Here is a 25,421-nt window from a genome sequence, read left to right on the forward strand (position 1 = left end):
AGGGAGAACTACAAACTGACCTCTCATCTGAGTCGGAATCAGAAAACTGAAGAGAAAGCCCTGCATCTTTCCCTTCATCCTCCTGTCTAGATTCAGAATCTTGAATCTCTTCAGGAAATGAGGTATCCCTCCTTTGTTTACCAAAATCACCTTACAAGAAGAGTCAACAGCCTGAAATAAACCCTGAGGTATTACCAAGTAAAGTACTTCTGTCCTGTCCAGTAAAATTTGAAGATTAGATAGATGCTTAGTTTTCGGTTTCTTTTTGACAGGAAAAAAAGGACCACTAGTGTTATTATTGGCAGCAGCAGCTTCCCCCAGGAATGAGCATAACATTCTGACAAAACTGGGAAGTGTCTGCTCCCTCTCCCAGGACTGACAAAAGATGGTCTCCCTTGCCCACTGAGAAAACCCCAACAGCTGCAAAAGGACAAGGCTAACCCCAACATCACAGTGGCTGTACGTGCTACACTACAGGGATCCAGGATGAAAGATGAGTGGAGTGATGAACAAGCTACGGCCCACAGCAGAGTCATTCACCTGTGACTAAGGCAAATTACTAGCCTGTTGTTGTAGTGGCTGGAAGAAGGAACAATCATGGGACTGGTAGTTTGTTCCATGGTCAAGCCAAAAATGGTGCCTCTTTCCTGAGAAACAAGTAGCACAAGCTGGTAAAAATCAAAAGTCTTTAAAAGTCTCTTTACAACACGTTCCCTTCCCCAAAAAGTAAAATAAACAATTTCTCCACATAAAAAATGTTTTTCAATTACTTTTAACCACTTTTAAATTACAGGAAAATGTGCACTCCCATTTAAAAGAATACTACAGTCTCATAACAGTCCGTAAACACAATCTCTCAGCTTAAAAATAATTTTCCTAAAAAGGAAAGTAACATAAAAACAATGTTTAAAAGTAGAAGGTTTCTCCCTATTGGAAACCTATTTGCCCAGCAAAGAACAGCACAAGTCAACTGTCAATCCTCAAAATCCCAGAGAGGAGTGCTTTCTTCAGTGGCAGGAAAGTTAAGGAAGGGCTTGGCACTCAAACTTGTCTTTTAAGTCAGCTCAAACTAACAGCAGTATGGGCCCTGAATAAATGGGAATGAGTTTCTGGGACCCTGTAATACCTGTCTGGCTTGGCTGGAGCAGGAGGAAGAGAATCAGGGGTAGCACTAGAATCAGAATACAAATCATCCAGAACATCAAGTACAGGAGGAATAGCTAAGGGCCTGTGCTGAGGCTTCTTAAGGAAAGTCCTAAGGCGTTTCCTAGAATCAGAATATTCCTGACCTTGCCACTTGAAATGTTCCCTCATGGTGTGCAGCACTTCCCCAAAAGAAATATTCTCAGGAGGGGAGGTTGAGGGGATGGAATCATCTGCATCTGAGTCCTTATAGGTCTGGAAGAGCTCTTCCTGGCTATCAGAGTGGACAGAGCCCTCAGATTCTTCGTCTGAAGTAGTAGGGTCAGAGGGTTCAACCCGGGGCCTTTTATCAGAAGGAGGCTGGGATCCTCTCTCAGGATGGGCCTGTGAACCTCTAATCATGGAAATTAAATCAGCAGCCATGGACATAATTTGTGTCTCTGGAGTAGGCTGAGGAAAGGATTTAGAAGTAATATGCTTTGTTTTGCTGGCTGCCTTAGCCCTAGTGTAGGCCTTAATAGACATGGCCATAGGGGGCCTTGCAGCTCCACGTGCAGGAGCGACCTTGTCTACAGCAATGGTCTCGGGCATTTCCTCAGTTTCGGTATCCGGAGGAAAATCGATAACTGGCGTTGGGGTAATGTCTGGAATCGGAGTCGTCGGTAATGTGGTGGAGAGACCGTCTCAGAGGGAACCGGAGCACTCGCGCTAGGTTTTGGTGTGGAGTCGGTGGTAGAAGCGGGCCGAGGGTGTCGGTCCCGGTCTTTACGCTTTTTGGGAGTTTTCGATGTTGGAAGATCCGACGGCATGGTGTAAGCAAATTTATCGCCGAAGAAATCTTCAGCGAACTCCGCCCGGCGCCTAAGAGTGCGCTTGTTGAAGCGAGCACAGGCTACACAGGCCGAGACGTTGTGGTCTGGGCCCAGGCAAGGGAGACAGTAAGAGTGGAAATCCTTATGAGGTATTTGTTTACCACAAGAAAGACAACTGTTAACTTTTTCAGTAATTTCTGACATCGGCTGAGGCAAGAAAAGGTCCCCAATGGGGTACTTAGCTTTTTTGATGACTTCGGTATCGAAGAATACAGGAGCTGACCGACCGGCACTTGCGAACTGCTTCTGCTTTGGGCACCGCGCGGCAAGAAAGACTGGAGAAAATGGCGTCGGCTGATGCTTATGTACTCCAGCCGCTCTGACGGAGAGAAAATCGACATCAGCCGATGTCGGACCCAGACTTTGGAATCCGGCCGACCGAGGGCTGCCTGAGGCAGGACAACCCACATGTTATGACTGCAGTTGCATTCTTGAAGGACATCTTGTCTTTTAAGTCAGCTCAAACTAACAGATGATTTTGGCATGTGGAAGGTGCCCTGAAGCTTGGCAGGCTATAAATCATATCGCTAAGGCTACTACAGCAGTGATCAATATAATGAACACTGCAGTAGCCCCTCTCCTTTACTCTAAGAAGGAAAAAGGTATGTCACTGGTCTGATTCAGAGAGATTCTCATTAACAATCTTAGCCATAAAGGAAGGATTAGACTGAAGACTAACCTTATCCTTATGGAAAAAGGGAATGGGTGGAATAGCTATCAATGCCTGCAGTTTTGACACCCTTTTAGAAGGGGTCAATGCTACTAGTGACACTATTTTTGAAGTACAACATTTGAGAAACAAAGATGCAGCAGGCAGAAAAAGGAGAAAGTGTAATTTTTTTCCAGGACATAGTTTAGATCCAAAAAAGTATCTGTACAGACTCACTTCAAATGCTGCCTTGACCTCCAGTTCAGAAGAAAGCGGCTAGTCCAAAGTTGCAGGTAGAGATGGCTGACAGATGTGTTTTAAGAGAATGCCAGCCCAGCATTGAGCAGCTCACACATGTAAGCAAAAATATTAGGGACTACCCAATTGATAAGGGTCTTTATTCTTTTTGTAACACCATAAGGAAATTTTTTTTAATTAAGAAAAAGGATTTACTTGTAGTTGGTTTTCTAGCCACCTGCCTAGATTCAGAATCTTGAATCTCTTCAGGAAAACATATTCAAAAAAGGGGTCTATATTAAAATCGAAGTCTGACAATATCGAATACGATATTGTTGACACGAGAATACCAAATGTGCACTACATTGAATGTTTAAATGGAAAATCTCCGTAGGGGGAGATTTCTGTTTAATTCAATGTAGCACGTTCACAGAGTTGGTATATTTAAGTAGGGGGGTGCAGGGGGGCATGCCCCCCTGCCTACACACTATTTAAATTTTTTTTGGTTTCGATGGTTTAAGACTTTGATCACTAAAGTTCGATCTTTAGTGATTTTAAGTTTTAAAACTTCGAGATTATAATATAGACCCTTAAAAAAGTAGTGCCGGATTAAAATTCTAGCACCCAAAGAGTTACGATTCAAGGTCTATAGGTTGGGGCGGATTAGACAGTCTTTGTTCTGAGTGAGCAAGCCCATCCTGTGAGGTAACTTGTGATGATTGCCCCTGGCCAGCTGTAAGAAAAGGGGGATAATGCTGTCTGGGATGATATAGAGTCCCCAACAATATTTTTGGTTTGCCCTTTTTGATTCTGAAAAAGACTCTGGGGATCAGAGAAAGTAGTAGCTAAGTGCAGAAGAATCTTTCCTTCCAAAGAAAGGGTATGGCATCCTTTCTCCATGCCTGAAGGCATAACATTCCTTAAAAGAACAGCTTAACTGGTCTGATGTTTGTGGAGGCAAAAACAATCTATTTGGGCAGTATCCCACTGATGGAGAATGCTCAGAAAGACCTTCAGGTATAGCATCTATTCACACTGACAGTCTATTCTAGATCTGCTCAAAATGTCTGCCACAGTGCTTCTTTCTCAGGGAGTATAGTCAGCTTGGGAAAAGACTTTATGTTGAATCTGTGTGTCTCAAGGAAAGATAGCCAGCAGAGTTGATAAGACTTTGCAACTTCCTGTTCATAATGCCCATAAACATATTGTTTTTTGTGTAAAAAATAAAATGGACGATAACCTGGAGTTCTCTTAATGGGCTAAGAGAAGTGCCTTCATTTCACTTATGTTTATGTAGTCGTTCCTTTCTTTTGCTGACCAAACCTCCTGAATTCCTGTGTTCTTGGTACAAGCTCTTCAAGCCAGATAGAATGCATATGTGAACAGTTCTTGGCAAAGAGAAGGAACCAGAAAGGGCACTCCTGGATTGAGGGTAATCTGGTTGATCCACCATGAAACACACCAATGGAAGGACTAAGATGAAATTAAACCAGAACCACAAAAAAATCAGTCAGGCACTCTGGAACCAATAAAAGCAACTACAAGTGAAATGGCCTAATGCAAACAGAGGTCAATAAAAGTGAACTGCAACTGTCCACCAAGTGAATTTTTTAATTCACAGATTAATGGAGGCAGGTTGGCCTCCAGCATGGACCATGCACCTTGGACTGTCTTTACCTGGAAATGCCCCCCCTCCACCCTTTCTGGGAAGCATCTGTGGCCACAATGGCCTTGGGCTGAGGGGGCTGGAATGGGTGGCTCCAAAGTTCTGTGTCTGGCCTCATCCAACAAAGGAGGTCCTGTTTGCAAGAGTTGGTTATCTGGATCTGAAAACATAGAGGGTGATGGTTCAGGAACCACTGAGAGAGGAGAAGCAATTGGAGGTCTCGCATATGCAGTTTCACAAGAGGCACTATTGGTATGGAAGCTGCCATGGATCCTAGGACTTGAAGGACCTCTCTCACGAGACTTTGTTTTGACAGAGTATCACCTGGAGCCTCAGCCTCAACCTCTGGAGTCTTTGAGCTGGAAGTGACACCAGACAGGATCGGGGGTTGAAGACTGCGTCAATGAATTCCATCTGCTGGGTCGGAGTAAAGCTGGATTTCTCTTACTGCACAGTTATCCCCAAAATTTCTGCCAGAGAAAGGGTGTATTGCAAGGCTGATACCAGAAGATGCTTGGTGGGGGCAGTAAGGAGCCAATCGTCCAAATACAGAAACACCGGGAATCCTTGCAGTCTCAAGTGAATTGTGAGCACTGCCGTGCACTTTGTGAACACTCTGGGGGTTGTAGAGTGACCGAATGGCAGGGTGCGAAACTGGTAATGATTGACTCCTACCCAGAAGTGAAGCAGACTCCTAGAACATTTGTCCATTTTGATGTGGTAATACGTATCCTGGAGATCTAACGAGCACATCCAGTTGCCCTCCCTGAGAAAAGGGAGGATGGACTGAACCGTGACCATCCAGAATTTGGTTTGGCGACATATTTGCTCAAACTGCTGAGATCCAGAATGGGTCTCCAGTCCCGTCTTTTTTGGCACCAAAAAGAATCTTGAGTAAAATCCGGATTCGCATTGGTCTGGTGGGACTAGTTGGATAGCTCTTTTTTGATACAGCTTTTCTACTTCTGAAGCTGCTTTTTCCCTCTGACTGGGTGGAACGTCGGGAAGTTTTGTTGGAAGTTTTGGATGACATATGAGGGAAATGGTGTAACCTCTGGTAATGATATTCTGCACCCAATGATCAGTGGTGATAGAGCGCCAGGTAGTTTGGTGCAGAGAGAAACAACCTCCGAGTGCTCCCAGAGGCAAGCAATCAGACCACTCTTCAAGAGCGCTGGTAAGGCTGTCCAGAGAAGGAGTCTCTGGGGCCTTGGTTGCATGGACCCCCTCTGCCTTGAAAGAGGCATCTACCAGAATTTTTACCCCCTCTGCCTCTGGGGGTATCATCACCACGTGCGGAATGGAAAGGACCCTGAGTTTCTTTGTGCCACATCTTCCCACTCCTCTGTTTCCTGGAAAAGGAACGTTGAGGGTTGGAAAAACATAGGTCTATGGCAGACAGGGTCTTACCATTCTGCTCACACCTGGCCAGAGTGTCCTTCACCTTGGAGCCAAACAGGGAAAATGCTTCGATGGGATCATTCAGAAAGGAAGACTTGAAGGGGTCCGCGAGGTCACAAATGTGCATCCAGGCGTGACGCCTCATAACTATGCCTGAACCCACAACTCTAGCCGCCCCTTTGGTTGCATGTGAAAGCAACCTCATGGACAAATTGGAGATAGATTCCAGGGTTGCGAGCTGCGAAGCAACTCTGTCCCTCACCTCTTCAGACACCTGCTCTGCGAGTGTTCCAGAGAGTTCGGAAATCAAGTCTCTTTGGAGCCTCGTAAAATGTGCCAAGTAGTTCAGGGACCATATGGCAAAGATCGCTGATGCAAAAACTCACTTCCCCAATCTGTGCACCGCCCGAGACTCTTTCCTGGGCGGGTGGACAGTAGGACTCTCTTCAGCTAGGTCCTTTTTGGTGGCCGCCACCACCACCAAAGCATCGACTGGTAAAACTCTGTACCAATGTGGGGGTTCCTCGGGTGGAGAGAGTATCTTATCGGTTCTACAAGGGATCGCCTCAACAGAGTCAGGGTTCTTCCACGTGTGCTGCACCATGAGCTGTACTAGCTCATCTGCAGGTGGGGTCACCCAAGAGGTAGAAGGCCGGGCACGGAACGCCTGCAGGAACATGGACTCCTCAGAAGAAGGATTAGTGGGCTTCCAGTCACCCCCTCTGTTTCAGCATTTCAAGAATGTCTCCGAAGGAGACATCATCAGGAGGTGACCGTGGGGACCCTTCACCATCATCAAAATCCGTGTCCTCTGTAAGAGACTCCTCAGGTAAGTCTACATGCTTCCTCTTGCACAATCTCTTCTGAGGGGGCTCCTGAGGAGGACTCAGAAGAGTGGGGACCCTGTACAGGGGGTTCCTGTGGCTTCCCTGCCTGGTGTCCCAGGGAAGTGGCCTGTGGCAGCTGTAGCCCAGAGGGAGAAAACTGGGTTCTGACATCGGCGAAATGCTTCCAGAAGCAAGAGCCCTCTCCATCACACGGAAAGCAGGTTCGCTCATAGAGGGATGGGAGCCTGGAACCGAAAAGGCCAGCTTCAGAACCGGGGTCACACCCCGCACTGCCGAACCCGCTCCCGAGGATGGAGCCTCAAGCAGGATCAGAGCAGACAAAGCTCCTGGTACTGAGGATGGAGCCTCAAGCAGGATCAGAGCAGACAAAGCTCCTGGTACTGAAGATGGAAACGAAGAAACACTGGGGACCATGCCACCACCGAAGAGCTTGCAGCCTATTCACGGGGTTGAGGAAGGACTGCTCCAGTAGGAACCAAGGACCAAAGGGACAGTCCTGGAGCCAAAGTGAGGTTGACTACTGGAGCCAAGACGAGGGGGGGTTCCAAAAGAGACATTGGAGCAGGGGGCTTTGGAACAGAGGAGAATAGGATGGAGTCCATGGAGAAGTCAACTGAAATCCATTAGGAGGATGGGTCCTGGAAGGCATGGGTATCCCCCTGGCTGCCAGCAGCTGATCCAGAAGATGCACCACATCAAGTTCTAAAAGGCTCCTGGTGGACCTAGTGGATACTCCCGATGGGGAGTCTGGTCGATCTAGGAATGGGCTATACACTTAGCCTAGAAACGGGTTTACGGATAGAGAGTATTGGGTCCGTGGTGCGGGGTCTACTGGGACCGAAGTCTCAAGTTTGGTGACCGGGAGCAGTGCAGTCATATCTATTCTAGTCAGAGCCGTAAGAGAGCTTGGTGTTGAAGGGGCAACTAGAACAGATACGGGAGGTTGAGTCATCAATGCAGAGATAGGCATTGAAGGTGTGTACTGTGCACCGGAGTCGTATTAGGTGAGGAGGGGTTTATGGTCGGTGCCAGAGACAGTATCGGTGCCGAAGCTGGCACCAATATAGCAACAGTCTTTGTGCCTGGAGCAGATGAGGTCAGTGCTGATGAAGCAGATTTATGCTCCAAAGAAAGTTTTTGTACTTTACGTTTGACAGACATGCCCTGGTCACCCGAGGGTGAAGAGTGAACCAAATGGGGCCTCTTCTTATCCTTCCTAGGAGGTGTTGAGACCTCTGTCGCAGAAAGGGCCTCTGAAAAGGGCGATTTAAGTAGGCTCTTCAGAATCAACTTATTCTTGTGCTTGTTCAGAGTACGCTAGCTAAAACTTTGGCAAATCACACAGGGAGGCTGCACCGAAAGATGGGGCACCCCAAGGCAATAAACACAATCATCCTGAGAGTCACTGTTTGGAAGTTTACTATTATACGAAGTACAGTGCTTGAAACCTAAAGTACCTTCTTAACAGACTTCATGATAAGTTAAACACAACAATCAGTCTTCAAACACAATCTTAAATTTTACTTTATGTCTAAACCTAAACAAATACACACAGTATCTATTTAAAGAGCCAAAAACACACAACTAGATAGAAAAGGAAAGACGAGAAGAAATACCAGCCATGGTAGTCAAGGAATACCACAAGGGTAAAGAGAGAGGGCCGTACGACCAATGGTACTTAAAAGATTACGAAACGGGTAGAAGGAAAGAGAAACAGGTGTAAATCTAATTACAAAAGTGAAGATCAATGAATATAAATCACTAACGATAAGAGAATAGGCCAATTTTCTCACAAACTATCAAAAAGTTTCACTTACCCAAGTGCTTGGATAAAACACAGCTTTACAGCTACATGGCAAACGAGATCTGAGGTAACAGGGAGAAGGGCATTGTGGGTAGAAGCTTAGCTCGAGATTTTTCCTGGCTGGCACAAGCTTGATACTAGGCTGACTCTGTTCCAAGGGCTCGGAACCGAACCCATCGGTGATGAATGGAAAGAAGATTAACAACATCAGATAAGGAATTAGAAAGATTAATGGTGTGGAAATCATGAATCCAAATGGATTTGTGGTACCAATGAACCTTCCTCATGCGGAGTCTGGCAATTGTTATCATACGAATCATTAATGCCATGTATATATTAGGCTCTCAAAATCTCTCTCTTGCTATGGTCACATTCAAGGGAAGGAGATTCTGAAAATAATCTTATAGGAAGAAAACCTTGTCTGCAAGAAGAAAAGCTACCACTGACAGAGTATTAAGTCAGCAGGAAAATCTGATCCTGGGATGGAGTTAAGCAAGGCTTCTTTATGTTCAGAGTGAACCCCAAATTGTTCAGAAGAGCCATAATAGAATCCAACTACATTAGTAGAATCTCTTTGGAAGGAGAATAAATGAGATCATCCAGACATGGACAGATATGAACTGCTCGAAGTCTGCATTAGGTAATGACATAAGCCAGTTACTTCTGAACACCCTTGGGGCAGAAGAAAGACCAAAGGGTAAGGCAGAGACAGACCCTTAAGAACTTCCTTCAAATTCAGATGAACAGGAATGTGAAGCTAAGAGACAGTTAAATCAAATGTCACCAAAAAAGGCCTGAGAAAGTATTACTGGAAATAAGGACTGGAGGGTCAACATCTTGAAACTTGGAATTTTGGTAAAGGTGTTAAGTAAAGAAAGGCCCAAATTATGTCTCCATTTGCCCTCTTTTCTAGGAACCAGTAAACTTCTTAAGTAAAATCCTCTTACAACTACATGAAGAGAGACACATGTTATGGTCTCCTGAATGAAGCGTTTCAAAGCAGAGGAAGAATAAGGTGAATTTGATTTAGAAGGAGCTGTGGAAACCTTGATAGATGATAAGCAACCCAACATATTTTGCAACTCCTCTAAATGATGGACAGAGCCCATCTGTCTGATGTTACAGACTGCCAGGTGGGGGAGATAGGGAGAAAGAGAGAGAGCTTTTGAGACAGAGAAATCTGGGAATGGCCAAGGGTGAGAAGGGTGGGAGATAGAGGCTGATAGTCAAAGATGCCAGCTCATCAGGAAAGATGGGTTTAGAACCACTGAGTCCTGCTGAGACTTGCCCTGAAATCTCCCCATTTCCAAAAGCATAGTATCTTTTTTTGGACATCAGATAATTTAGAACTCTCTTACTGAAAATGCTGCATCATTTTAATACCAGTATCTCCAAAATCAAGTTCCTCCAAAGAGGAATCAGGAGACAAAGTATGTTCATCAACTCTGGCATAGTCTTCTGGTGAACGAACTTAAGAATAGGCCAAGCAATCATCCCCATCAGAACCAGAATCCTCTTCATCTTCAAATTCTTTTCTATGTCTTTTGAGGGGATACGAAAATAAATGAGAGCAGCAAGTAGAAAGAAGGCAGGAGGCTTTAAGGACATGACAGCTTTGAAAACCCTCAGTGTGAATTCCTGCCATTCTCAATAAGGATATTTAGAAGTCTGAGGGAAAACACTATGTTTTGCTTTCTGCTTTGACTTAACTACAATATCTGTGTACACAACATAAGGTGGCGCTGAGCCCTGATGTACCTCAATAAAGAAAGAACAACATATTTCCTATGTAGAAAATTATCTTGAGAGAAGGAGTGTTGATGTGTATCATTAACATAAAAATGAATCTGAAGACCTCCTCCCCCAATGAATTCTCTTAATGGAAAAATATACATGGAAGACAAAAAACGAAAACCGAACACTGTAGAACCCTCAATCTAATTGGATAAGAAGACAAAGAACTAATGGCAGATAACAGATGTTGAGTATGCCCTGACAGATGTGAGACAACCCACTTCAGAGCAATATTAACAGCTCCACAGTAGGTCTGAGAGGTCTAGAAGACTGCTATAATCAATCACAACAAATAAAGGTATATCAAGGAGAAACAGAACAGAATAATGCTAGATTCCTCAACATAAGGATATAATTCAAGAACTACATTAAGGCCATTTCAGTGCTATAGGTCATTAATATGATATTCTCCAACATTATGGTAACCAAGATCTCCTTTAAAGCAGATGGAAATGCCCTACTACCTAATGATGCAGACACAATAAAAAAAAAAAACACTGAACCAAGCGTATCTAGATAAACAAGTTAGCATCGCTGCGCATGGTTGCAAGATGCAGATAAGTCACTTGCCTGAACTAGACTAGTTTGCAATAATCAGCTGAACTTAAACCATGTTCAAACCAGGAACTGAGTACTAGAAATACCATTTGAACTTACTGTGGCAGGTACAAATGCCAGGTTAGTGGAAAAGAATCAACAGGCTAACATTCTTCAGAAGAATATGCTCTATGGATAGAAACATAGGCTGGACTGCCTCAGCCTGTCAACCAACCAAAAGAGTGCAACCAGTCAGTGTGATGAAGAAGAGCTGTCTCTACACGGAAATACTGCTTTTTTACAAATTAGTTATGCTCGATAAAAGTACAGTTTTGTACCTACCATAAATGTAGATGTTCGAGTGTATACACTGCTGCAGTCATTACACTTGGGTTATCCTGCCGTCAAGCGGTCCCTCAGTCGGCCTGAGTTCCAAAGTCTTGGTCCGGCGTTGGTTGCTGTCGCTTCTTCCCTGACGTCAGTGCGACAGGGGTATATAAGATGCAGCCGATGCCATTTTCTTCAGTTTTTCTTGCCCCAGATGTCAGGTGCCCCCAAAAAGGTAGGCAATGCAAATTGCTAAAGAAAAGCAATCAAAAACATTCAGTTACCAGCAAATACTCCCCATAGGTAGCAAAGGGTAGAAGAGTTAGGTACGTACCAGCAAGTAAGAGGGGAAGGAGGGAAGGTAACCTGGACTGCAGCAGTGTTTACACTCGAACATCTACATTTATGGTAGGTACAAAACTGTACTATGTTCATCGTGTTACACTGCTGCAGTCATTACACTTGGGTAGAATCCCAAAGCTGAGGTAGGGTGGCTGGTTCTATAAGGCATTAGGGGTGGCTATAAGGCCCTGCAGCACTGCAGTGGCAAAGCCAGCTCTGGATTTAGAGTAAAGAGGCAGATGGTAATGCTTGGTGAAGGTATGTACAGAACTCCAAGTTGCTGCTTCCAAAATGTCCTTGGTAGGTACTCCTCTGAGGTAGGCAGTTGAAGTGGCTGTTACCATGGGAAAACTGTACCTAACAGCATTAGGCCTCATTCCACCAGGGCGTGTATAGCAGAAACATATACAGTATCCTATCCATTTTGAAATGGTCTGTTTTGAAATGGCTTTTCCCTGTGCTCCTGCAGCATATGCTACAAACAATTGCTCAGTTTTTCTAAAAGCTTTGGTTTTGTCCAAGTAGAAGTGTAACTGCCTGTGTATGTCCAAAGAATGCAGAAGTCTCTCCCCTTTATTCTGTGGATTTGGATAAAAAGTTAGCAAGTGAATAGTTTGGTTTACAGCCACACTTGATACCACCTTTGGCATAAAAGTAGGGTTTGTTCTTAAAGACACCCTGTCTTGGTGGAAAATGATGAAAGGTTCCACTGCCATTAGTGCCTGTAATACGGAAACTCTTCCTGCTGAGGTTATTGCCAGGAGTAGAGCAGTTTTCCAAGAGACATATTTTAAATCTGCTGAGTTAGCTGGCTCAAAAGGAGGTAAAGTTAATTTTTCCAACACGAAGTTGAGGTCCCAAGTTGGAGTTAGTGCTCTATGGGGTGGTCTTATGTTTTTAGCCCCTCTGAGGTACTGTTTTAGCAAAGGATTAGAAAAAATAGGTGGGTCCGTGTTGTAATGAGCAGAGATGGCAGAGGCGTGGATCTTGATGGATGAAAAGGAGAGGCCTTTGTCCAGCATCTCAGTTAAATATTGTAGTATCTGAGGAATATTTGGGACAAGAGTGTCAAGGCTGTGAGCCTGGTTCCAGGCATTCTTCCATTTATCCGAATAGGCTTTTCTGGTGCTAGGCCTTCTGGCCTCCAGAATGACACCCATAACAGCTATGGAGAGAGGCATTGCTTGCTTGACTAAGGAATCTGCCATGCAGCCAGGTTTAAAGTCTTTAGCTGGCTGTGAAGTATCTGATTGTTGTGCTGAGTCAGAAGATATGGGATTTGAGGCAAAATCCAGGGTGGACCTTGTGCTAAGTTCCTTAAGATTGGGTACCAGTGCTGGCGTGGCCAGTCTGGGGCAATCAGGATCATCTCTGGCTTTTCTTGCCTGGCTTTTATGAGTAACTTTGGAAGGAGAGGTAGTGGTGGGAAAGCATATACTTGTAGGTTTTTCCAGCTGAATGAGAGGGCATCCACTTTCCATGCTTGTGGGTGGTAAGTCCTTGTGCAGAAATTCTGTAGCTGGCAGTTCATTGGGGATGCAAACAGATCTATGTCCGGGCTTCACCATTTTTGTGTTATCATTCTGAATATTTGTGGATGTAATTTCCACTTGTGCGGATCCATGATGTTTCTGCTTAAGTCGTCTGCCAGTGTGTTTTTCGCTCCTGGCAGGAATTGTGCTTGCAGATGAACTTGATAGGTTAGAGCTATGTTCCACAAGGTCATGACTTGTCTGCAGAGGGGATAAGAATGAGTGCCCCTTTGCTTGTTTATGTACCACATAACTGTGGTGTTGTCTGTCTTTAGTAGTAGTTGTCCTGGATGCAGAAGGTCCTTGAAAGCTATAAGGGCATTTTGTACAGCTAGCATCTCTTTTTGATTGATGTGAAGATGCTTTTGTTCTGCGGGCCACTTGCCCTGAATAAATTTTCCTGCCATGTGTGCTCCCCAGGCGTAATCCGATGCATCTGTTGTCAGTGTTTGTCTGGCTGTGGGTTGAGTGAAAGGCTGTCCTTGTTAAGGTGACATGCTTGAGCTCACCATCGAAACTCCTGTTGAAGGCAAGGAATTAGTGGTATTACTGTTTCCAAACTTTGACAGTGTTGAGACCAGACACTCTTTAGGTACCATTGTAGTTTCCTTATATGCAGTCTGGCATATGGAATTAGTAGTATGCAAGATGCCATGTAACCCAAGGCCTGCAGAATTTTTCTTGCAGGGAGTTGGGTCTTTGCTGCCATCAATTGAAAATATTGAGTCAGTTGTCCTTGCTTGTCTGGCATGAGAAGCCATCTGGGCCGTTGTATTCAAGCTGGCACCCAGGAATATTATCTCTTATGAGCACTAGTTTTAACTTGTTTTTGTTTACTGTGTACCCTAGGCAACTTAATAACTTTTTTACAAATGCCAGATCCTTTAGAAGAATGTCCTTGCTCTCTGCTTGAATCAGGCAGTCGTCCACGTACGGATAAATTTGAATTCCTTTCTGTCTGCAAAATGCAATTACTGGTGCCAGGAACTTTGTGAAGACCCTGGGCGTAGTAGATAAGCCAAAGGACAGTGCAGAGAATTGGTAGTGCATTGAACTAGCTATGAATCTGAGGTATCTTCTGCAGTTTTGTCTGATAGGGACATGCAGGTATGCCTCCTTGAGGTCCAAAGTTACGAGCCAAGCTTTCTTACCCAGCATGGGAAGAAGCCACTATAGTGTCAACATTTTAAATTTTGGAACATCCAGGTAAGTGTTTAGAGAAGAAAGATCCAGAATGGGCCTCCAGGCTTTGTCCTTTCTGGGAACCAGAAAGAGTCTTGAGTAAAATCCTTGTCCTTGCTCCTGTGTTGGTACCTTTTGAATAGCTCTCATGTCCATGAGTGCTGTAATTTGTCTTTGAGCCTCTGCCCATTGATTTGGTGGCAGATTTGGCATTCCTTTTAACCTTGGCAGAGTGTGAAAGTGGAACCTGTAACCTTGAGATACAAAGTTGAGAACCCATTTGTCTTTGGTGATCATATGCCAATTGTGACAGAAAAGTGCCAATTTTCCTCCCAAGGGGGCTGCCAAGAGAGAACGGTTTGGCAGCTGTAGTGGGAAGTCATTGGGGCTGTTTTTTATAAGGTTGAGGCCTGTCTTCCCCTTCTTTCTGGGTTGATGCACCCCATTGTCAAGGCTTGTAAGGACCTTGTGTTTGACCTCTACCTCTTGGACATCTGTATCTGCCCCTTTGAAGTCTGTCTGTAACTGGAAAGGACCAATTCTTTGTTGGCCAATTTCTGCTAAATCGAGGAGGATGAACCTGTAAGAAATCCTTCACTGTTTGCATAGATTTTGCCTTATCCTCCATTTTCTTTAATACCTCTTCTGCCTTAACTCCAAATAAAACATCCTGCTGCAAAGGTGTATCCAATAATTTTGCTTTAACATGATCTGGTAACGTCTGTTCTTTTAACCAAGCATGTCTTCTAATGACCGATCCTGTAACCGCTGCTCTACAGGAGGCCTTTAATGAATCAAAACCACATTGCAAAGTATGTTTTCCCACTTGTTCAGCTGCATGCAATAAATCCTGCATTTCCTTATAATTAGGAGAATCTGAGTTTGGAAGCATTTTTTGTTTCAACTGAGACATCAAATATTGCTGATATTTTAGCATGTGAAACTGGCAATTTGAGGCCCTCATTGCTAAAGTTGCAGAGGTATATACTTTCTTCCCCCATCTGTCTAATGCTCTGGAATCTCTGTCAGAGGGGACTGGATTCTTTGCTGAAGAGGCCTTAACCCCTTTGGGGCTCTGAGAAATAGTTTCTGGGTCAGCAACAGGGCTTTTATAAATAAATTTGTGAGAGTCAGGGGCTCTGTAGTATCTGTCTGGTTTAACTGGAGCAGGAGGTAAAGAATCAGGATTTAAACTGGATTCAGTATACACAATATCTAACACTGGCGGAATAGCAAGGGGTCTGTGTTGAGCTAATAAAAGGAAATCTCTGAGCTTTTTCTTGGATTCTGAATATTCCTGGCCCTCCCAATGGAAATGCTTCCTCATGGTATGTAAAGTTTCCCCAAAGGAGTACTCCTCTGGCGGAGAGGCTGAAGGAATTGATTCCTCAGCATCAGAATCCTCATAAGGGGGTAAAGAGTATCCTAGGTCTGAGGATGAATCTGAAGAGATGGATACCTGGTCGGATGAGTCATAGTCTGCATCCTGTCTAGGCCTTTTATCAGGAGGGGGATGGGACCCCCTGATCAGAGTGATTAAGTTTTCAGCCATTTTGAGCATTTGTTTCTTAGGCATGGAGGCCTGTCCTGGTGAATGTTGAATTTGTTTCTTTGTTTTTAAGGGAGTTTTAGACTTAGCAGAAGATTTAATGGTTAACTGAGTAGGTCTGAAAACACCCTCTTAAGCTACGGGTTGTTCAGCAACTCCAGATCCCTCTGAAGGGTTAGTCTCGGTAGGCTGTAAATCTGGTACGTCCGAAGGCCCAGCCATCTCCACGTGGGAGTCAGAGGCGGCCTGTGGTTCTAAAGAAGTGGTCGTCAGGGGCTGCGAAGGTGCCTCGCTGAAAACCGGAGAACCTGCGACTGGCCTAGAAGAGGCTTCATCGTTAGTTTTGGGCCTCGGATGCCTGTCCTTGTCTTTGCGCTTTTTGTGTATTCCGGTCATTGGTAGTTCCGACGGCGTGGTGTAATTGAATTTTCTGCCAAAATAATGTCAGACAAAATCAAACAAACATTTAATAGTGCGCTTGTTAAACCTATTACAAAACCGACAACCTGTGACGTCATGGTCTGGGCCTAGGCATGGGATACAATAAAAATGGAAATCCTTATGAGGTATTTGCTTCCCACAAGAAATACAGTTTTTAACTTTTACTGACATTGGTCTGAGGCAAGAAAAAGTTTCCCCAACGGGGTACTTAGCTTTGTAGAAGACTTCAGTTCTGGATTTGGAATGAAAATCATAGGAGTCGGCCGACCGGCACATGCGAACTGCTTTTGCTTCGGGCACCACGCAGCAAGAAAGACTGAAGAAAATGGCGTCGGCTGCATCTTATATACCCCTGTCGCACTGACGTCAGGGAAGAAGCGACAGTAACCGACGCTGGACCAAGACTTTGGAACTCAGGCCGACTGAGGGACCGCCTGACGGCAGGATAACCAAAGTGTAATGACTGCAGCAGTGTAACACAATGAACATCAGTGGGTTTAGCAAGCCTAAGCTTGAGGTCAGAGATAACAGTACATCTCAATTTATGCTTAAGCTTTCACCAGTCTCCTTGGCACAAGGAGCTCCATAAGGAACAGTGGTTCATGTCACATAAGGTGAGCAAATATACAAGGAGGTCTGGCAAGAAAAACTAGCAAATACAGCTGTATTAGAAACCTACCATAAAAGTAGATGTACTGTTGCAGTCCTCACATTTGGGATATCCTGCCTCCAGGTAGGCCGTAGTCAGCTCAATTTTCATTTCTTTACATTCTCCAAGAGTTTTGGCTGATGCTCTTCCAACAAAGACTTCATCATGTTAGGTGTATAAAGGGTTCGAGAGAAGATACCACCTTCAGATCTTTCTTTCCCCAAAACAAGCTAAGGAAAGGACCTCAATACCAGAGGCCCAATAGATATGTAGTACAAGCCTCAATTGCTCTAGGTCTGCCCCAGAAGGACATAATCCTCCTCTCCAGACAGTACACCATCAAAGGAGGGATGGGAGCTCAGTGGGAAAGTGAGAAGAAAGATAATAGTAACAAGGGAACCACCCCAACCCATAGAGTAAAAAGGCACAGCAAGAAAAAAGATGGGGAGGAGGGAGAGTACTTGAACTGCAACAAGGAATCTACTCAAACATCTACATTTGTAGTGCACGTCAAATGCAAACTGTACAATGTTCAGCATAATATTCACAGCTGCAGTCTTCACATTTGGGAAGATTACCAAAGCACAATACTCTCAGGGGGAAAAAGGTCAGCTGGATATGATGCTGGCAAGATGGGAGATGCAAACCCTGCCCTGGCCAAGAGGCTGCCCTTACATTAAGGTGTGCACAGATGACTAGGTCACTAGATGCTCCTAAAACAGCCTGGTTAACCCCCTCCCCATGGTAAGCTTGGTAAAAGGAAATGCAATGAAACAAACATACAGATAGGGATTGCATGATAACAGGTCTACCCTTTCTCTCTTTTGCAAAATAGACAAATAACTGATCAAATTTTCTGAATTCCTTGGTTTTATGTAAACAGAATCTCAGCTGTCTACGTATATTAAGGAAATGCAGGGTACTTTCTCCAGAATTCAAAAAGAAAACAGCATGATTCAAGGTAATTTCTGATACCATCATGGACATAAAAACTGGGGTTGTTATGCAGGGAAACTGCAGTCATTGCCCTCAGTGCAGGTATAATATTGTTGAGACCAACACCTTTAAAATAAGGAGTAATGTGTACAAAACAGATGGGCAATATTATTGTATTAGTTCTCAAGCAGTTTATTTAGCACAGTGTCAAAACTGTCCTTCATATTATACAGGAAAAACCTCCCGAAGACGTAGGGACTGTACATATGAACATAATCTGAATATAAGAATGCACAGAACCACTAATGCCTTGCACAGGCATGTTGGTGTTAACCCCACACATTTTTAATTTTATGGTAATACAACAGGTTAAAAATGATGTTCAAGGAAAAATTGTTTAGAAACATCTTACTCAACAGGAATTAAAATGGCAAATTCGTTTGGATGTATTGCCCCCACCTGGTTTAAATAATGGGTGCTCTCTTGCACCAGTTTTAAAACTTAGAAATTATGTTATGTAGTTATTATTGTTTTATAATGTGATTTTAGAAAGTCATGTGATTTTTATCTTGAATCCCATTGGTTTTGTATTTTATATTGTTCTGATGAAGTTCCTTTAACAAAAATGAAAGAGCTAAACCTTTTTGTGTTGACTCAATAAATACTGAACTAGAGCAGCAAGTGGACTTATCTTGTATTCTTAGTTTGTCTAGTTTGGTGCTGTATGCAGGGAAACTCTGTCCTGGTCAAAGATCAGGAAAGGTTCTTTCCACATCAAGGCCTAAGTTCAGAAATCCTTCTTGAAGAGTCAACAGCCACTAAAAACAGCAACTTCTGAAATAATGAAGGAAAGATAAACCGGTTGGTTTAAAAGGGGCCAAGGTAATTTTTTTTCTATCGTGCCTTCTTGGTGGTCTGGTGTGAATTAAACCTTTGAGAAAATGTTTGATTGAGGACTGGAGTATAATGGGGAGGGGGCTTCTACAGGTAGACAGGTTGAAATTTCAGAAGCATTGTGCAACCCAAGTCCGAATTCTAAAGGTCTGACAGATATTGCAAAGAGTAACTTCAGATCTCTGAGTCAAGGTCTCAGGAATGGGATCAGAAAGAAAATCTTTTCCATTTAGCTAGGTTTGATTTTCTTGTATAAGGCTTCCTGGCCTTTTTCACAAGATATATCGCACATCCTCAGAATACTTATGTCTACTCGGAATCACAAAAAGATCATACAAGCTCTCATCCTCAGATTTGCACTTTCCTCTTGCCATATCATTCAAGATAAGGAAATAGTGTTGCCTTGGCCAAAAAGGTGCTATTAGGATTATTTGCAGTCTTTTCTTTGAATTAGTGCAGCTCACTGGGCATTAAAGGAATTGGAAGAAAAACATAAAGGAACAGACCTGTCCAGCTGAGAAAGAAAGCTTTTGTTTTCCATGCTTCTGGAGTTGCTGACCTGCCACAGTATTTTCTAACTTGCTTGTTGAGATGACAGGCAAACAGGTATTTCTAAAATTATACCTCCAAAACTGGTCAGACTCAGAAAGGCATCCATATTCAGCATCTGTTCAAAGGGGGAGGGGATGGTCTGCTTGTGATGTGATCAGCCTGTCTCGCTGGCACATTCTACAAGCTGCAGTCAAAATTACACCTGCTTTCAAGTACAATTACACCTGCTTTCAAGTACATCTCCCAGGCTTGCATGGCCAACTTGAAGTGCAATTAAGAACATGTTCCTCCTCCTTTGGTTATAGACCACATCATAGTTGTGTTGTCTGCTTTTACAGCAGTCACTTCTTTGATGTTTATGTGCTTTTTTTTATCTTGTACTGCCATGTATCTTATATCAGAAAGTCTCCAAAATGAGCCTTTCTGACCAGGTCTGAAGAACCCATGCTCATAGTCATGGCAGGTAGACTAGCCCTAAAGGACAGGCCTTGATGCTTGAGCACACTGCTTAATCTACAATGAGATGTACCCTAGATGCAGGGTCTCTAAGGGATGGGTACAGTGACACCATCTGTATTTTTGGAAACACTGTAGTTTTCTCATGAGAAAGCATGCTAAGGGAGCCATTATAATGAAAAATCCCAGGAAGCCTAGCAAACTGAGAAACTCCCTGAGAGTGATCTCTGTCCATTTCAGAATGATTTGGAAGTAGATTCAAAAAAGGCACTTTATCTTGGGGAGGGAGATGCTGCTCAGAGTGATGTACAGACATGCTCCTAGGAAAACTACTTCCTGTGAGAGATTTAAGTATGACTTTTCATTGTTGACTGCGAGCTCCAGGTTTCTAGTGCATGTCAGTATGAAATCCATATCCTGAAAGAAACTCTGTCAAAATCAGTCAGTCATCCAAGCAGGGGTAAACCTAAACATCTTCTGTCATGCAATAGACCATCACTGATGCCAGACATTTTGTGAATATTTAGAGAGCAGTGGGCAGGCCAAGGAGGTGATCTAGAAATTCTCTCACCTGCTGCAAATATTAGGAATGTTCTATATTTTCTAGCAATGGGGATATGGAGATAAGCATCCTTCACATCTATGGTCACCAAGACTGCATTTGAGGGGAATCACTGGCAATCGACGTTAGTGGGTAAGCATTCTGAATTTTGGAACCTTGAGTAACATGTTGAGATGGCAGATGTTTAGACTGGGCCTCCATGGGCCCTCTTTCTGAGAGCTATGAAAAGCCTTGAGTAGAAATCTTGTATTTCTTACACCACAACATGAATGAGTGTTAGCTGGTCCTTGATGACTGGTATTTCTGGCAACTGCAATACATATCTTTTTCTGGGGTCTATATTATTCGAACGAAAACCGGAATGCGCAAATCCAGTTTGAGCGACACTAAATGAGCGATTGTCGCAAACATCGAATCACAAAAATAAAAAAAGTAACACATGAAAACTTTTGCTAACCGTTTTATGCATGGGGGCAAGCCCCCCTGCACCCCCACTCCCCCGCTACTTAAATATACCAACTCTGAGATCGCACTCCACTGAAGTAAAGGGAAGGATTCCCTATGGCGATCTCCATTCATTCTTTCGCTATTTGCGACATTCGCTCATTTAGTGTCGCTCAAACTGTATTCGTGCATTCCAGTTTTCGTTCGAATAATACAGACCCCTTTTCTGATGATATCTAGGCCAAATAATCTTGCATGATTTCATCCCAATTTCTTATAAAGGAGGACAAGCACCCTCCAACCTTTTCTGAGGGGGGTAAACAGAGTTGGTATGGACAGGGTCTTGGGCTGAGGTGAGCACTGGGAGGGGACAGCCTTTCTGAGTCAGAGATGATCCCTCTGGGTGTCTTGACCCAGAGAGCCCACAGGCTTGTCTCTGGGTGTAGTTTGCCATTCTTTCTTAAACTTCCTCTTCTTACCTTTGTCAGGTCTAGTAATATCCTACTTAGGATAAAGCAGCCAAGTCTTGACAAGAAATTCCTGCTACACCCTGGAACTTGGGTCTAAACTTTTGCCTTATAGTGTGAGATCATCTTCCCTTTGCCTGCAGTTTCTCACAGGTTTCCTGAGCATGAATTCCAGTAGGGGATCCTTAACTAGTGAGTCATTAAATTTTTTCTTTTTTAACAGCAAGAGGTTCTCCGGTTCAATCCTCGGCTGGGGTGCCTTCTGTGTGGAGTCTGCATGTCCTCCCTGTGGTCGTGTGGATTTCCTCCGGGTGCTCCAGTTTCCTCCCACATCCCAAAGACATGTTGTAGGTGGATTGGGCACTCTAAAAATTGACCCTAGGCGTGAGTGTGTGCGCATGTGTGCGCCTTCAGTGGAAGGATGGGCGCCGGGCTGGCAACTCGACACCGTAAAACTCCACTGCCAATCATGAGCAGAGAGGTGATCTGCTGTGGCGACCCTTAACTGGCAAAAGCCAAAAGAAGAAGAAGAACACTGTCTGATAGGGGCACAGTCCTCAACCAGGCATGTCTGCATATTACACATCCAGTAGTTGCAGCATTGCTTGATGCATCCACAGCATCATAACCACATTTCCTTAACTGCTTACTTAACACTAACAAAAAATAAATAGATTTTTGGAACACCATCGTCCCCTGTTAACTTAGACAAACGCACAAAACTATGTACATATTCAAAACATGAAGTTTAACCCACTAAACAGAAACAATTGCTCCAAATCAACTGCTGCACCCATAGGCATTACCTAACCTAAAAATAAGGTTACCCATCCTAAATTGCATGCTGCCTGTTTTCCCATTTATACTAACTGATGTATGTTCTTATCTCTATTCCCTCACAGATGTGAAAAACAGATTGTATGTCTTCAGAAAACATTAACTTTTATCCCTAAGAAAAAAGCCCAATAAAACTAAGCTGTACAATGTTCTATTAAATCCATTAAAGCATCAAAGTAGTCGGGGAGACTGCCACCTCTTATTCACTTCCCAGAATCTGAAACTTTATTTTTTTCACTGAGCTGCTTGCCATTGCACCTTTACATTTTGCATTTCCCTCAGCAAAGGATGCTCAAAACTTTCAAGATTAACTGCTTGCACCTGCAGACAGCTCACCTCCACGCATAAGTAGTCAACAATGACAAAAAAAAAAAAAAAACTCTGCAAATGCATTAAGGAATCTTTGTAAATTTCACTCAGAACAGTCTGGTAGTTGGCTTAGAGAATTACGGAGGTGTTAATGAACTGTGGTCCAGTTCAGCCTCCATTGCCTAATTGTGTGACTCTTAGGAAGTCACTTAACCAGACACTGCTTCTGGAGTGAGCCTGAAAAATATCCATGGAGATCAGTACTCTACCTTGGAAACAAATACAACTAAACAGATATAACTGCTTTCAGCTGCAGACTTTTTGAGTCTCACTGAGAATATTTGCTAATGAAAAAAACAAACTAATGTCTTTGCAGATGAAAGGAATTTAGCATTATTTCTTTCATCATTTTGTCTTATTTTTCATGCCCTGATGATGTATAATCACAATACATTTCTTCTTCTTCACATCTGACAGAGACCACAGATGAAGATACACAGTATAATGGTGACTTTTACTAAATGACCTCCAGTGACCACCTCCCAGCTTGAACCAGTCAATCTGGTGGACCAATGGCATAAAAAAGCAGTCTGTTCAAACAGGAAAACCTATACTGTTATAATAGAGCAATGTGTAGACAAGTCACTGCAAACTGGGAAGGCTGTGGAATGAGCACCAAGAAATAAATCCAAATAGCTCCAATAAATTTGAAAGTGAAGTCTGTTCCATTAATGTAATCAACTACAGCCGTATCCAGTTATATAAACTACATCAATAAACTACAAAACATGTCAGCATTGACCATGAGGTAAAATAAACCACAAGAACTGTGGAATATGACAATCCTCACAAACAATGGAAATCACCAGCAGACTCAGGAATCTTAACGCTGCAAGAAAATGTCACTGCAGGAACTACCAAACCACAAAGCTGCAAAAGAACAAAGCAAAAAGCAGAGGACAAATCATGAAACTGACAAAGTATCAAAGTAGTACAGACACCATAGAGATGCAAAATGTCAAACACTAAAGTGCAGAGTTGCGGGGACAACATCACAGGGCAAAAAAACAAGTTGGCATACAAACATGTAATCAGAGTTGAAATGGCAAATCATAAGTAAGACTTTTACACAAATAACACCCCAAAACAACAGTGTTAGTGGCTGGCAATCAGCCAGACACCCAGACAGCAACATCTCCATTCTCCAACATCAAAACAAGAAAGCAACAGCAATTAAACTACTGTTCAAAACACCAGTATTCTTAGTGTTTGATTAGGCGTCTAGCCTATACCATGTTGCCATGAGAAGAGACCTTAATTTAAAATGTAGTTACACAGCATAATCAACCAGTCATCCATATAGCGGGAAAGACACCAATTACAATCAGTACCAGCAACCTTCATTATGTTTTCACTCTGTCTTTTATACTCAACATCTATGAGGAAGGTTTACCCATTGTTCAATGAAATGTTCTGAAATAACGCAGACAAATGTGTGAAGAGAGAGGCTGTATCAAACAGGCAACAGGACAGTTTTCCTCTCATTCACTTCTAGGACCCTTGCATACTAAACGGTCAGATTCATCAGGACCATCCAACTGCTTAAGTAGATATCAAAGCAATACATCCAGTTCCTGAGGCAGAAAATGAGAAGACATTTTATTCAAGGTTATTCCCAGCACCAAGAAGGAAAATCATTGAGGTCCATCCTGGGGCTGACAAACCTAAACAAGTTCATCAGAACAAAAAAACAGTTTAAGATGCAGAAACTACACACATTTACCTCTTTTGAAGCAAAGGATGGTAACCTTGGACTTGCAGGACATCTATGCATACATACCCTTTCACAAAGCTCATTCAGTTTCTCTGGTTTTAAGAGGGAGACTCCCATTACTACTCCACTTCTTTGCCATATGACTCATCTATTGCAACCACAGTGTTTACCAAACGTCTGTCTCTAGCACTTACTTCTAACATTATTGGAGATTTACATACAGATGGCTCAAGTTTGGACATAAATTTTAAAAAGTTATAGGCAGAAACTGAACAGGATCAGAAATGCTTCCTATGCAAATAAATGATCAGACTAATCTCAGCAGCATCATCCCAAGTATCTTCACCTGTTTGTGCATTAACATAGCGCAATCCACAATGCTTCTACCATTATGCAGGTAAATTAATTTGGAACATGCACTCAAACAAATCTTGCAGTTAATAATGCAGGTGTATCCAGAAGCACATGCTACACCCACACACAGACATATCCAGGAGGACCCTGCTCTGTGTGTGTGGAACTGTCCTTGTACTACATAATACAGCTTGTTTTAATCTTTAAGTCCAAAACAAAAAGAGCAACCAGCAAAAGACCAAAAACCAAATGTAAAATTGAACAAACAGCTGGTCAGGCAGAAGTGTAGAACAAACAGGAACTTTAATAAAACTTTACATACTGAATAAAATCAATAAAAAACAGGAAAAGCGCTTTTGTACACACCGGTACTTCTTCAGATCCATGATGCCTGACCAGCTATTTTTTCGATTTTACATTTTGTTTTAATCTTTGTAAAGCATACTGTTAATAGGATGTCTTGTGTTTTCTTTTACTGAAATATACTCCTAAAATCATCCCATGACAGAGAACTTAACTCTGTGTTTTTTAAAGTTTTGCTTTTTTTTTTAAACTGGTCTGGCTTCTGAATACATAAATGTTGCCTAATATTGTGTGCTCTCTGAAGGTAACCCAAATCCTAAAGGCTAAGAGATAAATTACTTTGTGTTTGAAATGTGCACCTCCAAGAGACTAAAATGAGATGCAAATCAACAGCTCAGTTTCTTTGTCTGTACAGTCTTTTACACTCAAGACTATTGTTTCCCCTGTTGGCACTGAGTGGTTTAAAATACTTCACTAAACCATCAGTTACTGCTTAGTTTACTAGACAACTAAAAAAGAAAATAAAAAAATGTGAATGACTAAACACTAGAGTGCACTCA

The 25,421-nt window shown here is 43.1% G+C and overlaps 1 protein-coding gene across 11 annotated transcripts in view; it reads right to left on the reverse strand.

The window, feature by feature from the left end:
- RIPOR1 (RHO family interacting cell polarization regulator 1) overlaps positions 1 to 25,421 on the reverse strand; it is a 2,621,322-nt gene that overhangs the window by 432,119 nt on the left and 2,163,782 nt on the right. The window lies entirely within an intron of this gene.

The sequence above is a fragment of the Protopterus annectens genome, chromosome 16.part0 (assembly GCF_019279795.1).
Source record: "Protopterus annectens isolate FY-2018-M chromosome 16.part0, PAN1.0, whole genome shotgun sequence".
Taxonomy (NCBI): Eukaryota; Metazoa; Chordata; order Ceratodontiformes; family Protopteridae; genus Protopterus; species Protopterus annectens.